General features: G+C 48.5%; 1 long non-coding RNA gene across 1 annotated transcript in view; it reads left to right on the top strand.

The window, feature by feature from the left end:
- Nucleotides 1-14,977, top strand: part of LOC143782684 (uncharacterized) — a 31,253-nt gene that overhangs the window by 15,072 nt on the left and 1,204 nt on the right. The gene's annotated exons all lie outside the window — the stretch shown is intronic.

Raw genomic sequence — 14,977 nt, 5'->3', positions numbered from 1 at the left:
GGAAGCCTGTTCAAGTATACTTATTGTTATTGCACTCAACAAAACTGTATGTCTTTTTGCTAACTTGTATTGTTGTTTTCTTCCCAGTCCCGGAGTACTGTGTTTAACCAGGGGGGAGTGCAGCGCCTCAGAGTCCTGGTCGTTGCAGTACTGTGGCTCCGCCACTATGGGGAGCTATGGTGCGTCTGATGGCACTGAAGGAGTTCATCTGATCAGGTATCACAGACACCAATACATTTCACAGTCGGGCCTCCGGGGGGAGCTAAGGGTTCTATTCACTAGGCCACTCCCCACCATAGTGGGTAAACTGGGGGTCAGGCAGGAAGTTAGATCAGAAAGCTGACTGGGTTGGAACCAGGCAACACCTTGTGGCAGAGGGTGTTGTAGGGGAAGATACAGTAGGGTCTCTGTCAGGGGTGGGATCCTGACAGAGGCTTGGCAACTTGAACGAACGTAACGGGACCGTGCCTGCTCCGGGTAGCGGCGGTGCCCAAGGAAGGACTAGAAGCGAGATAGATTGTGCTGAGTGAGAAACGAGATCACGCAAAAGGAGAAATACCAGTAGGAGTCGTGCTGTAAGACCGAAGCAACATCCTACTGAGGCGCAGTACCGGTGGCCGGAACGCCGAGGGAGTATCATAACATTCAGCTTCAAGCAATACTCCAAACAGCGGCAGGACAGTCAGTTTAAGGCGGGCTGTCTAACTTAAATCAACTATGCAGTCTTGGGGGGCAACTTGTGGAGAGGGGCGACTCTAGGGTCCCGGAAGAGCTCCGAGCCTACCCGTCAAACGGGTGCCGTCCCAACCAGAACAACAGGGAGGGACGGAGGATTAGCAGAACATCATCTAATCGAGTTGTGAGGGAACTTAAGAAACAGACACAACAGTTGTGGGGACTTTCCGTAAGCACAGCAGGGAAGGACCGCAACATATAGCGCTAGAAGGAAGGCACAGATTTCCACCTGTGAAGAGAACTCTGGAGGTGCCATTGGACCGGCCGGACTTGCGTAGCCTTGTGAACCGTGTTCTGGACTGAGGACGCAGAGATCTTCAGTAAAGAGGTAAAGAGACTGCAACCTGGTGTCCTCTTTATTTACTGCACCGCACCACTACAGCCTCACCACCACCATCTACACCCGTCACATCATTCACTGTGCGCCCCTTGGCAGGGTCACGGATCGGGCCTAACCACCGTGACAACCCCAGAGCAGAGACTCGGAGGCCCGGTACCGGGTACCCCTCGGCCCTGCGGCAGTGGGGGCGCTCCAACTTGGCGTCACGAACAGGATCTACTTAAGCCTGAAGAATCAGGTCATGTGTGCCTTGGAACTGAGATTTATTGTGCTAGGACTGTATTATGTTGCAAAGACTGTGCTATGACATTCCCCGCCAAAACCGTCGCCATTATGGTATTATGTGGCGCGCAGGGAACATGGGTGTGTCATCGTGGCCGTGGCTTGGAAGAGCGGCGCGAAGATGGAGCCCACCCCTCACCGATACTACTATGTTCAGAAAATATGCCCATCAAGGAGAAGGGCCCGCCTTCTAGTGTGGGATGGTGGAGGAGAGAAAGGCCGTCCTCCGGACAGGGAGGAGCCAGAGCCTCTGGATGCCACGAGGCAGAATCCGATTGGCAGCATGGAGCGCGGAAGTCACCCCGGAGAGGGAGAGAAGACCCGTACCAGGCCCCGCCAATGGGAGCCGACGGAGTTCGTACCAGGCTGCGCTAATCAGGAGATCCTCGGGGCAGAGGTGGAGGAGCTGTGCCGGCAGTTCCGGAGTCTCTGTCAGCGAGCAACCATCCCTAGTGAGGAGCCGCACCCGCACCAGGCATCGATCCCGCAGCCGACCGCAGAGGAGACCGGCACTGGAGATGCGGCGGAAGCAGGTAACGGCGCCAACCCGGGCGTGGCGATTGAAGAACCCCTGCTGGTGGATGTAGACTCGCCCCCACCACGACCACCCGGACGGGTGTGTAGCCGCATCGAGTGCGAGAGGCCCTGGGAAACCCTGCAGACAGCCGATAGCCCCCTGCGACCCATCAAGCAGCCCCCGCAGCTCCAGGGAGAATGGGTAACCTTCAAGTGGACCCGCGCGGCCACCACCAACCTGATGGGGTTTCCAGGGGATGACCAGGAGGAAGGGGAGAGTATTGAGGTCATCCGCCAGAGGGAATACCGCCAGCAGCTGCGCCAGCAAGAAGAGGAGTGGGCCCGCAAGAAGGAGCTCCGGTGTCAGGCTGAGCGGGAGAAGGACCTCCAAATCAAAGCCCAGGTCAGGCAGGCTGCTGAGGAGAACTAGGGCCCGCAGCGCTATGGTGTGATCAGCACCTTCCGGCTGCAGGGAGGTTGGGGCTTCATTAAGGAGCCCGGTCTTGCTTTGGAAGTGTTTGTCAACCGGCGGGATGTAGAGGCGCACCTCATTGAGGGACACCCATGCCGGGATCTCTACCCAGGAGACCGAGTTCGGTACACTCGCCACTGGGGAGATAAGGGGTGGTATGCCCTGCACGTGCGCAGATACAAGCCAGAAGTGACAGTACCATCCTCCGATGATTCACTGAGACCAGCGGTCATTGCCCCAATCTCCCTGTGTGCCAAATGTTTACGGACCATCACTCCGAGGAGAACCGTGAGTACCCAGACCCCAATCCGGGGTGCTGACGCCCTTTATGTGGTGGCGGGAGGAGGGCGGTGCTCACGGAAGCCACCCCCAGACTTGGAAGAATAAACCTCGATACACTGAGCAATGTAAATAGTTACAGTTCTCTTATGTTGCTGCTAAAACCCTACTGGTTTTACTTAAAGAAGGACTCTTTGTGAAGATACCACACTGGAACCTTTGCTGAGTATGGACTGGTAGCTTGAGAAGATGCGCCACCTCATAGAGACTTGGTCCCCTCTTAAAGGGGATGTTCATTTGCCGCACTTAAACGATGATATTGCTTTAAGACAGGTAGCAATAATGTTTTGACGCAAGAAAGTGATGATAATGTTTACATGAGTAAGTTATATGTATTCAACTAGTTAATTGTGAAGAAATGCTGATGATGTTCTCTGAAAAGAAAAAGTGAATAGCAGAGGGATGCAGTGGGCCCGTAGGGGTAGATGTGGTGTCCAGCATGCATGTTAGTGAGAAGGATAATGAGAAGGCTTGATGTTATATAAAGAAAATGGTTGATAACGTTGATAGATAATTAGGATAGAAGGTAAACCCTGAGTCCTCATAGGAGTCATGTAGAGATGGCTCAGTGCTCTTAAACTGAAAGTAATGTTATGTTCTATACTGTGTATAGTAGTGGAAAAGGCAGTAGGCCCGGGCTGAACGGGGCGGTCCTGCATAGAAAGGACAGGCCGTAGGTCTGGTGTCGTTAGGACAGGCGGTCCTGCAGATTTAAAGAAGGAGAATGGAAAAGTTAAATTACCTTATAATGTGATTATAGGAAGGTCTTTAGTGGATTCAGAGTGTATGTCCTTAAAGGCAATGTTAAATTATTGTTCAACAATTTTGCACTTAGTAGAATACCCGGTTGGGTAAGAAAAGTTATTTATAGCATGTTGCTATGATATTTAACCATGTTTGTAACGTTCAAGTGTCCTTACCTCCCATAAAGGGAAGCCTGTTCAAGTATACTTATTGTTATTGCACTCAACAAAACTGTATGTCTTTTTGCTAACTTGTATTGTTGTTTTCTTCCCAGTCCCGGAGTACTGTGTTTAACCAGGGGGGAGTGCAGCGCCCCAGAGTCCTGGTCGTTGCAGTACTGTGGCTCCGCCACTATGGGGAGCTATGGTGCGTCTGATGGCACTGAAGGAGTTCATCTGATCAGGTATCACAGACACCAATACATTTCACAGTCGGGCCTCCGGGGGGAGCTAAGGGTTCTATTCACTAGGCCACTCCCCACCATAGTGGGTAAACTGGGGGTCAGGCAGGAAGTTAGATCAGAAAGCTGACCGGGTTGGAACCAGGCAACACCTTGTGGCAGAGGGTGTTGTAGGGGAAGATACAGTAGGGTCTCTGTCAGGGGTGGGATCCTGACAGAGGCTTGGCAACTTGAACGAACGTAACGGGACCGTGCCTGCTCCGGGTAGCGGCGGTGCCCAAGGAAGGACTAGAAGCGAGATAGATTGTGCTGAGTGAGAAACGAGATCACGCAAAAGGAGAAATACCAGTAGGAGTCGTGCTGTAAGACCGAAGTAACATCCTACTGAGGCGCACTACCAGTGGCCGGAACGCCGAGGGAGTATCATAACATTCAGCTTCAAGCAATACTCCAAACAGCGGCAGGACAGTCAGTTTAAGGCGGGCTGTCTAACTTAAATCACCTATGCAGTCTTGGGGGGTAACTTGTGGAGAGGGGCGACTCTAGGGTCCCGGAAGAGCTCCGAGCCTACCCGTCAAACGGGTGCCGTCCCAACCAGAACAACAGGGAGGGACGGAGGATTAGCAGAACATCATCTAATCGAGTTGTGAGGGAACTTAAGAAACAGACACAACAGTTGTGGGGACTTTCCGTAAGCACAGCAGGGAAGGACCGCAACATACACTCACCGGCCACTTTATTAGGTACACCATGCTAGTAACGGGTTGGACCCCCTTTTGCCTTCAGAACTGCCTCAATTCTTCGTGGCATAGATTCAACAAGGTGCTGGAAGCATTCCTCAGAGATTTTGGTCCATATTGACATGATGGCATCACACAGTTGCCGCAGATTTGTCGGCTGCACATCCCAAAGATGCTCCATACAAGGCAGGATGGATCCATGCTTTCATGTTGTTTACGCCAAATTCTGACCCTACCATCCGAATGTCGCAGCAGAAATCGAGACTCATCAGACCAAGCAACGTTTTTCCAATCTTCTACTGTCCAATTTCGATGAGCTTGTACAAATTGTAGCCTCAGTTTCCTGTTCTTAGCTGAAAGGAGTGGTACCCGGTGTGGTCTTCTGCTGCTGTAGCCCATCTGCCTCAAAGTTCGACGCACTGTGCGTTCAGAGATGCTCTTAGGCCTACCTTGGTTGTAACGGGTGGCGATTTGAGTCACTATTGCCTTTCTATCAGCTCGAACCAGTCTGCCCATTCTCCTCTGACCTCTGGCATCAACAAGGCATTTCCGCCCACAGAACTGCCGCTCACTGGATTTTTTTTCTTTTTCGGACCATTCTCTGTAAACCCTAGAGATGGTTGTGCGTGAAAATCCCAGTAGATCAGCAGTTTCTGAAATACCAGCCCTTCTGGCACCAACAACCATGCCACGTTCAAAGGCACTCAAATCACCTTTCTTCCCCATACTGATGCTCGGTTTGAACTGCAGGAGATTGTCTTGACCATGTCTACATGCCTAAATGCACTGAGTTGCCGCCATGTGATTGGCTGATTAGAAATTAAGTGTTAACAAGAAGTTGGACAGGTGTACCTAATAAAGTGGCCGGTGAGTGTATAGCGCTAGAAGGAAGGCACAGATTTCCACCTGTGAAGAGAACTCTGGAGGTGCCATTGGACCGGCCGGACTTGCGTAGCCTGGTGAACCGTGTTCTGGACTGAGGACCCAGAGATCTTCAGTAAAGAGGTAAAGAGCCTGCAACCTGGTGTCCTCGTTATTTACTGCACCGCACCACTACAGCCTCACCACCACCATCTACACCCGTCACATCATTCACTGTGCGCCCCTCGGCAGGGTCACGGATCGGGCCTAACCACCGTGACAACCCCAGAGCAGAGACTCGGAGGCCCGGTACCGGGTACCCCCCGGCCCTGCGGCAGTGGGGGCGCTCCAGATTCATACCACCCAAGGACTGGTGAGTGCTGCCGCACTTTTTCTGTTCATTTTGGTCGAGTAGTTCTTTCCATTTGAGCACCCCTGATCCGCTGTCAGGCTCTCCTCTGCACCGCATACAGACTTTGGTCGGCTCTGTGCCTTGCAGCTGTGCTGCTCAGCTTTTTTTCTTTGATTGATTTCACGCACATGTTTTTTGAGCAAGCATGCTGGTGACAGGAGCCATGGTGCTTTAATTTGCGGTATACTGCATTGAGACTTTTTCCGCAATATGGATCCTGACGTTTCTGTGGTACGAGTGGATTTACAAGCCGGCCGGGAGGATGTGGCTAATTATTTCAAGGAGTGCCAGCAGGTGGACGAGGTACACACATTGAGTACGAATTCCTTGGAATACAAACTCATGAACCTGTCCGAAAGGGAAATCAGGTTATTTTGGACTAATAATTCTCTCCAATCCTATGTGGAGAATGGTCGGGTCCCTAGGGGACTACGAGTTTGGAAGGAGATATCCCATTTCAGCAGTGACTTGGCTTTTAAATCAGAATGGGAAAGGATTATGTTGAAATGTTCCCAAGATTTACTTCAGCTGGTATTGAAGTCTAATATACAGAACGATGAAGCAGTTAATACGGAAATTTTGAAAACACAGTCTGAACTTAAAAGTAGGCTTACTGAGAATCAATGGATGATGTTAAGTAAAACAGTGGACAACAAATTAATCCCTATTCAGGCTGAGATCAAACAGAGGAAGCTGGATAAGTTCATCCGGGACAAAAAACGATTATGATTTAGGACAGATTTTTGCATGGAATAAATCTAACAAAGACATTCACCCTTTGCACACCAGTGGGGGTAAACAAAATAAGAAACGAAAGTTCAAGAGACGCAATCAATACCGCAGAAGAGACTATGTAACCACTGAGTCGGACTCTAGTCTCAGTGAGGGGGCGGTTACCAGCATGGACTCTATGGGGAGATTAACATCTGAGGCTCCAGCCACTGCCGCACTCCCTTTAGGAGGAGAACCCGAAGGGGAAGGCGGAGGTCACGCTCCAGACTGGAGACGCAAGAGAAAAAACGTCTCTTGGAGACAGGAGCGGTAGAGGAGTCACGCCCTGAGGACTATGTGATCAATTTGACAGACCACGTTCTAGATTTGGCACACTTAGCTCTTTTGTCTAAAGGTTTAAATTACTGCATACCCGATAAATTAGATTTTTCTGAATTTCAGATAGACTTGTTTACAGCTGTCAGGAAGATTCATCTTTATAAATCTTTCCTTTCTAGTCCTACGAATACCAGTACTTTGGAGGGGGAACGACCCTGCAGTATAGGGCCCTTGGGCTTTCTGGCAGGTACTACTGGGGAGGTGTTAGCTGACATACAGGAGGATGCTGCCCTCCTGTTGAGCTTGGATAACCCAGCTGTTTCTACCAGCGATCTTGTTTCTAGTATTCTGGTCCCTTTTACTGGTGGAGTCCCTTCCATTTACATGCCCCCGGTCTCCCCTGGTAATATGGTTGACCTTTTTGAGACCTTGGTCTTGAAGGATATGGAGGCCTTGGTGTACAAGCAGGCACCCCATAACCTGACTGATTTGGAAAGGAGAGCGTTAAAAGATATAGCCAGTTGGACAGACGTAATTGTGCGTCCAGCAGACAAGGGGGGCAAGACAGTGCTTATACCTCGAGATAGTTATTTGTTGGAGGCAGACCGACAATTATCTGATACGGCCATCTATCATACTAAAGGACCCCACACATAAATTTAAGATTGAATTACGTTCTTTCTTAAGGAGGTCGGTGGAGCTTCAGGTTATCACACAGAAACAGGCAGAGAAGCTCTTGCCCGAATTTCCAACAAAACCACACTGGTATTATCTCCCAAAGGTGCATATATCTGTCACACACCCCGGGTCGACCTATTGTGTCTGGTATAGGTCACTCAATGAGCCCCTATCCCAGTACATAGATTGGCTTCTGCATCCCCTACTCGAGCATGTTCCATCGTACATCAAAGATACAAATTCGTTCCTGGGTCATGTTCAGAACTTCACGTGGCAGCCGGGGTTCTCCCTGGCGTCCATTGATGTGGTCAATTTGTACACTAAAATTCCTCAACAAATGGGCGTAGATACTATTAGGTGTATCATGGAGACCACTGACAGAAGCCACGTTTTCACTAACTTCGTCTGTGAAGGTCTCAGGTTCATACTTACTCATAACGCCTTTCTTTACCTTTATGGATACTTGGTACATACCGACCACCGGGACTGCCATGGGGACCCCGGCTGCATGCACGTTCGCTAACCTCTATTTAGCGGTTTTTGAAGAGGATTATATCTATTCCGCCAGGAACATTTTTCCTAAACATATCAAGCTTTTTCTCAGGTACGTGGGTGACGTGTTCCTGGTGTTTGATGGTACAAAAGAAGAGTTTGTACTTTTTGTCGAGTATTTGAAAGGATCCAATACTATGGGGATGTCTTTTACATCTGTTTTTGGGGGTCTCAGTTTGGAGTTCCTGGATGTATCAGTATCGGTCCAGGAGGGGGAAATCCGCACAGCTATTTATCGTAAGCCGACTGCCACCAATTCGGTTTTGCATTTTAATAGTTTCCACCCTGCTCACACCAAGCGTTCCCTGCCGTACAGCCAATTGTTGAGAACACTGAGGGTTAACAATACACAGAGAGGTTTTGAGCAGCAATCTGGGGAATTGTGCCAGAGACTTCGAGACAGGGGTTATTGCTATTCCATTCAGTCAGGTAAGGGAGTGCCGAGGCTTATTAGTCACATTAGGGACATGCATAAGGGAATCCGGAGGTTCTAACATTCGCGGGAATAGAGAGGGTCGTTTTACCAGCGCAGGGGGGAGACTTACATAAGTTGTTGTTGAGGCAGGAGGCCAGGTGGATCATGCGGACGCAGGCAACAGGTCCGGCTGGTCTGAATGACAGAAATGACATGACCGTCTTTTTATGACCCCCCTAGCGCGGTTATGTTATGTGTATTTCTTACCCCTTAACATATAGATAAGTACCCCTTCCCTTCTCTCTTATAAAGGAAAACGTGCATGATTTCAATGGGAAAAATGCATGAGAAACCGGATTCATAATTTCACATCTCAGTTTCATACATTTTTCGCCGGATCCGTCGCTGTGTGAAAAAACCTGATGTGTGAAACTAGCCAGATAGATATATGGATAGATATATCTATGTATTTACCATTCACAAAAATGATCTTTTTAGCCCCCAGTTTTGTATTTTCCCAAGGGTAACAGGAGAAATTGGACACCAAAAGTTGTTGTCCAATTCAGGGATAGGAGGTAAGAGACGCTCGGAGCAACGCGATCACATCACGTTGCTCCGAGGGTCTCAGGGAAGCACGCAGGTGCGCGATGCTTCCCTATACCGCCGGAACACTGCGATCATGTTTGATCGCAGTGTGCCGGGGGGTTAATGTGCCGGGGGGCGGTCCGTGACCGCTCCTGGCACGTAGTGCCGGATGTCAGCTGCGATAGTCAGCTGACACCCGGCCACGCTCCCCCCGTGAGCGCGGCCGATCGCTATGACGTACTATCCCGTCGAGGGTCAGATAGGCCCAGGTCACCTCGACGGGATAGTACGTCTAAGGTCAGAGAGGGGTTAAAATAGGGGGACCCCCCCAAAAAAAAAAAATGAAGTGGGGTCCCCCTATATTTTATAGCCAGAAAGGCTACGCAGACAGCTGAGGTCTGATATTCATAGCCTAGAGAGAGCCATGGATATTTGCCCTCCCCCGGCTACAAATACCAACCCGCAGCCGCCCCAGAAATAGCGCATCTTACAAATTCTGGCACTTAGCCCCTCTCTTCCCACTCCCGAGTAGCGGTGGGATATGGTGTAATAAGGGGTTAATGTCACCTTGCTAATGTAAGGTGACATTAAAGAGAACCTGTCACCCCCAAAATCGATGGTGAGGTAAGCTCACCGTCATCAGGGGCTTATCTACAGCATTCTGTAATGAGGTAGATAAGCCCCCGATGGTACTTGAAAGAGAAGAAAAAGAGGTTAGATTATACTCACCCAGGGGCGGTCCCGCTGCGGTCCGGGTCCGATGGGTGTCTCAGGTCCGGTCCGGGGCCTCCCATCTTCATTCCATGACGTCCTCTTCTGGTCTTCACGCTGCGGCACCGGCACAGGCGTACTTTGTCTGCCCTGTTGAGGGCAGAGCAAAGTACTGCAGTGCGCAGGTGCTGGGCCTCTCTGACCTGTCCCTGCGCACTGCAGTATTTTGCAGTACGATGCTTGCTCACACACATACCCGACAGACAAAGCAGACCCCCGACAGCCCGCACAGAGTCCAGACAAGCCCGCACAGACCCCCGGCAGCCCGCACAGAGTCCCGACAGCCCCGCACAGACCCCCGGAAGCCCGCACAGAGTCCCGACAGCCCCTCACAGACCCCCGCAGACCCACACAGACCCCCAGCAGCCTGCACAGACCCCCGCAAACTCCTGGAAGCCCGCACAGACCCCCCCACACACACACACGCAGACCCCGCCCACACACACAGACACGCACAGTCTCCGCCCACACACTTCCCTCCTCCCGATCTGCAGCGTTTCCTGAGCATTAAAACCGTAGATCTTTTTTACATCTGCGGTTTTGCTGCGGATGTGCCTGACTCAATGCAAGTCAATGGGTGCAGAAACGCTGCAGATCCGCGCAAAGAATTGACATGCTGCGGAAAAAACAACGCTCCGTTTCCGCATGTTTTTTTCTGCAGCATGTGCACAGTGGATTGGGTTTTCCATAGGTTTGCATGGTACTGTAAACCACATGGAAAACTGCTGCAGATCCGCAGCATCAAAAATGTTTTTAAAAAAACCGTGTGAACATCGCCTGAGAGGAACCTTCTAGCCAATGAAGCATCAGTAATAATCACCTGTGGTAACTACAGCAACTGTGCTGATGTAATAAACACATACAGTGCCTTGCGAAAGTATTCAGCCCCCTGGAACTTTTTACCTTTTCCCACATATCATGCTTCAAACAAAGATACCAAATAAAATTTGTTGGTGAAGAATCAACAAGTGGAACACAACTGTGAAGTTGAACGAAATGTATTGGTTATTTTAAATTTTTGTGGAAATTCAAAAACTGAAAAGTGGGGCGTGCAATATTATTCGGCCCCTTTACTTTCAGTGCAGCAAACTCACTCCAGAAGTTCATTGTGGATCTCTGAATGATCCAACGTTGTCCCAAATGCCTAATGATGATAAATATAATCCACCTGTGTGTAATCAAGTCTCCGTATAAATGCACCTGCTCTGTGATAGTCTCAGGGTTCTGTTTGAAGCAGAGAGCATCATGAAGACCAAGGAACACAACAGGCAGGTCCGTGATACTGTTGTGGAGAAGTTTAAAGCCAGATTTGGATACAAAATGATTTCCAAAACTTTAAAACATCCCAAGGAGCACTGTGCAAGTGATCATATTGAAATGGAAGGAGTATCATACCACTGCAAATCTATCAAGACCCGGCCGTCCCTCTAAGCTTTCATCTCAAACAAGGAGAAGACTGATCAGAGATGAAGCCAAGAGGCCCATGATCACTCTGGATAAATTGCAGAGACCTACAGCTGAGGTGGGACAGTCTGTCCATAGGACAACAATCAGTCGGACACTGCACAAATCTGGCCTTTATGGAAGAGTGGAAAGAAGAAAGCCATTTCTCAAAGATATCCATAAAAAGTGTCGTGTAAAGTTTGCAACAAGCCACCTGGGAGACACACCAAACATGTGGAAGAAGGTGCTGTGGTCAGATGAAACCAAAAATCGAACTTTTTGACAGCAATGACAAACGATATGTTTGGCGTAAAGGCAACACAGCTCATCACCCCGATCACACCATCCCCACTGTCAAACATGGTGGTGGCAGCATCATGGTTTGGGCCTGCTTTTCTTCAGCAGGGACAGGGAAGATGGTTAAAATTGATGGGAAGATCGATGGAGCCAAATACAGGACCATTCTTGAAGAAAACCTGTTGGAGTCTGCAAAAGACCTGAGACTGGGACAGAGATTTGTCTTCCAACAAGACAATGATCCCAAACATAAAGCAAAATCTACAATAGAATGGTTCACAAATAAATGTATCCAGGTGTTAGAATGGCCAAGTCAAAGTCCAGACCTCAATCCAATCGAGAATCTGTGGAAAGAGCTGAAAACTGCTGTTCACAAACAATCTCCATCAAACCTCACTGAGCTTGAGCTGTTTGCCAAGGAAGAATGGGAAAGAATTTCAGTCTCTCGATGTACAAAACTGATAGAGACATACCCCAAGCGACTTGCTGCTGTAATCGCAGCAAAAGGTGGAGCAACAAAGTATTAAGTTAAAGGGGCCAAATAATTTTGCACGCCCCACTTGTCAGTTTCTGAATTTCCACAAAAATTTTAAATAACCAATAAATTTTGTTCAGCTTCACAATTGTGTTCCACTTGTTGTTGATTCTTTACCAAAAATTTACATTTGGTATCTTTATGTTTGAAGCTTGATATGTTTGAAAAGATTGAAAAGTTTCAGGGGGCCAAATTCATTCGTAAGGCACTGTACATCTGCGACATAGAAGATTTCGGAACCACAGGTCATTCAGCCGTATGAGGAGCTGTACTTGATGTGTCTGGAGACCTGGAGCTTCATCACTCCACAATGGAAGGAAGAGGATAACCGCCTAGCCAGTTAGATCAGCCATACCACCTAGCCAGTTAGATCAGCCATACTGCCTTGCCAGCCGGATCTAACTTCCCGTAGTGATCAATGGGGTGACAGATGTTGCAGATAGTGATGAGCGAGTATGCTCTGGTGTCCTCCGAGATTTAGTTTTTGTCGACGCAGCTGCATGATTTGCGACTGCTGGACAGCCTGAATACAAGTGAGGATTCCCTAACAGGCAACCCCCACATATATTCAGGCTGTCCAGCAGCTGCGGCGATAAAAACTAAAACTCTGTGCACATCCAAATACTCGTAGGACACCCGAGCATACTAGGGGAAAACCCGGGCAACGAGTATACTCGCTCATCACTAGTTGCAGTCAGCTCTCCCTCACATCCGGTACTAGCCGCCTTCACCTTTCTATGTATGGCCTGGAGCGGCCGCATTAGGCTTCTCCATACGGTGTTCGCACAGGGCACTGGCTTGGACCTTCTCCATTATGGTCTGTTTTCTGCTGATGTAATATGTAACCTGTGTGACTGTGATATCACTGCTCTCATATCTATAGTGGATGTATATTATGTCTCACTGTAAATATGATACAATATACCAATTCTGGTACAATTTGCTGTTACGAGCATGGTACCCTGGCTGATTCTAAATTTGAGACACTGAACAAAATAATTGATTTGTAATAAAATTCGGTCTATTTAACATCCAATAAGAGTGTTTTGTGCGTTTCTTTCACAATATTGGGTTGGAGGTATTTTCTTGGGAATCAGGAACAAGCATCTATGATCAAGACATAAAGCCAGATATGGAGGCGTTGCGTCTTTAATCCTGTGCTGGAAGACAAGCAAAACAGAGTTGACAAAGTGTTACTGCACAATTAGCACACCGTGTCTGCAAATTGAGATCCTAATTTGGCTTTTATTTTAAGTCATATTGCAAGGCTTGGTAAAGGGTCAATAGTGACTTGTAGGACTGCTACTTCCAATAGGTGACACTATAGAGTTCAAGTCTTCTTCCTCTCTGAAGAAGCAATTTCCATATTTAATTTCCCAGAGGAGCACGCAAGGCATTGTCTCCTCATACTGGCGTGCCAGACCTGGCATATCACTCTCTACAAGAAGAAACTTTACCTCTTAGATCCCAGTCTTAGCCTCTCCCCTAGACAAATCAGACCTCATACTTTGCACTGTCGAGGGGCAATACCCCGAAACACCGTATCTGCAAATTGAGTTTCTGATTTGACTTTTATCCTAAGTCATATTGCAAGGCTTGGTAAAGGCTCAATAATGACTTGTAGCCTTGCTGCTTTCAATAGGTGGCACAAGAGTTCAAGTCCTCTTCCTCTCTGAAGAGACAATTTACATATTAAAGGGAACCTAACATCAGAAATTTGTCTATTAAGTTAATCCCATGCTCCTACGAGCAATTATATAATTACAACAACCATACACCTCGGTTTCACGATGCTCACTGCACATGAGGTGTTCAGATCCTGAATCACATCTGTGCCGACGTCAGCTGCCTGGAGCGAGCAAAGGGAAAAGACCGTATACTGTACCACACGATGACTTACAGTATAGTAGCGGTTTTCCACTCATGAAGGCAAGTTTTTACTTTATAGCGACAGCAAAACCACGACATACAATTATATGTAGATCATTGGATTAGTTTAATAAGCAAGTGATGATATATGCCCCACAGAGCCTGGATCTCATTATCATCAAGTCTGACCAGGATTATCATGAAGAGACAGGATGATTTGTACAAGCCTACATCCACAGATCTGTGGTTATTTCTCCAAGATGTGTGCAAGTTTAAGTAGAAGAATTAATGCTGTTTTGAAGTGAAAGGGTTTACTGTATTTTTCGGATTCTAAGACACACTTTTCCCCCAAATTTGGGGGGGAAATCGGGGTGTGTCTTATAATGCAGATATACCTTACCGGCTGCGGTGGAGCAGCGTCCCAGGGTCACTGCTGGAGGAGGGAAGAGTGGAGCGTTGCTTCAGGCTGGGATGAGGGGGTGTTCGGATGTGCGCCGCTGCGGGTGTTCGGTGGTGCGGGGGGCTCTGCCGACATTTTGTGAAAGCCCAGAGCACCCGCTCTTACATGGTTTACTATGCGGTGGACTCCGGGAAAATGGCTGCCGGGGGGGGGGGGGCGGCGCATGCACAGATGGAGATCTCGTCACCAAGATCTTGGGAGATCTTCATAGATTTCCAGCATCGATTGTCTACTACTTGTAGTTGAAATGTTCCTCCTTCATTGATGCATTATTAAAAATGATAAAAAGTTTCCAGGCATCTGTACAACACCAACGTGACTCGATGTGAACGAAAAGTTATGGTTCAAAATACTCTGGTGTTGTACAGATGTTTCTGGAACCTTTTTCTCATTTTTCGTTATGCACCTTCAATCCTTCCCAATGAGTTGATTGTACCTTATATAATGCTGCACATAAATACCATACAGTCAACTTATTGGG

Source organism: Ranitomeya variabilis, chromosome 6 (genome assembly GCF_051348905.1).
Source record: "Ranitomeya variabilis isolate aRanVar5 chromosome 6, aRanVar5.hap1, whole genome shotgun sequence".
Lineage (NCBI taxonomy): Eukaryota > Metazoa > Chordata > Amphibia > Anura > Dendrobatidae > Ranitomeya > Ranitomeya variabilis.
Note: the sequence above shows the minus strand (reverse complement) of the source record. Positions and strands in the feature narration are given on the sequence as shown.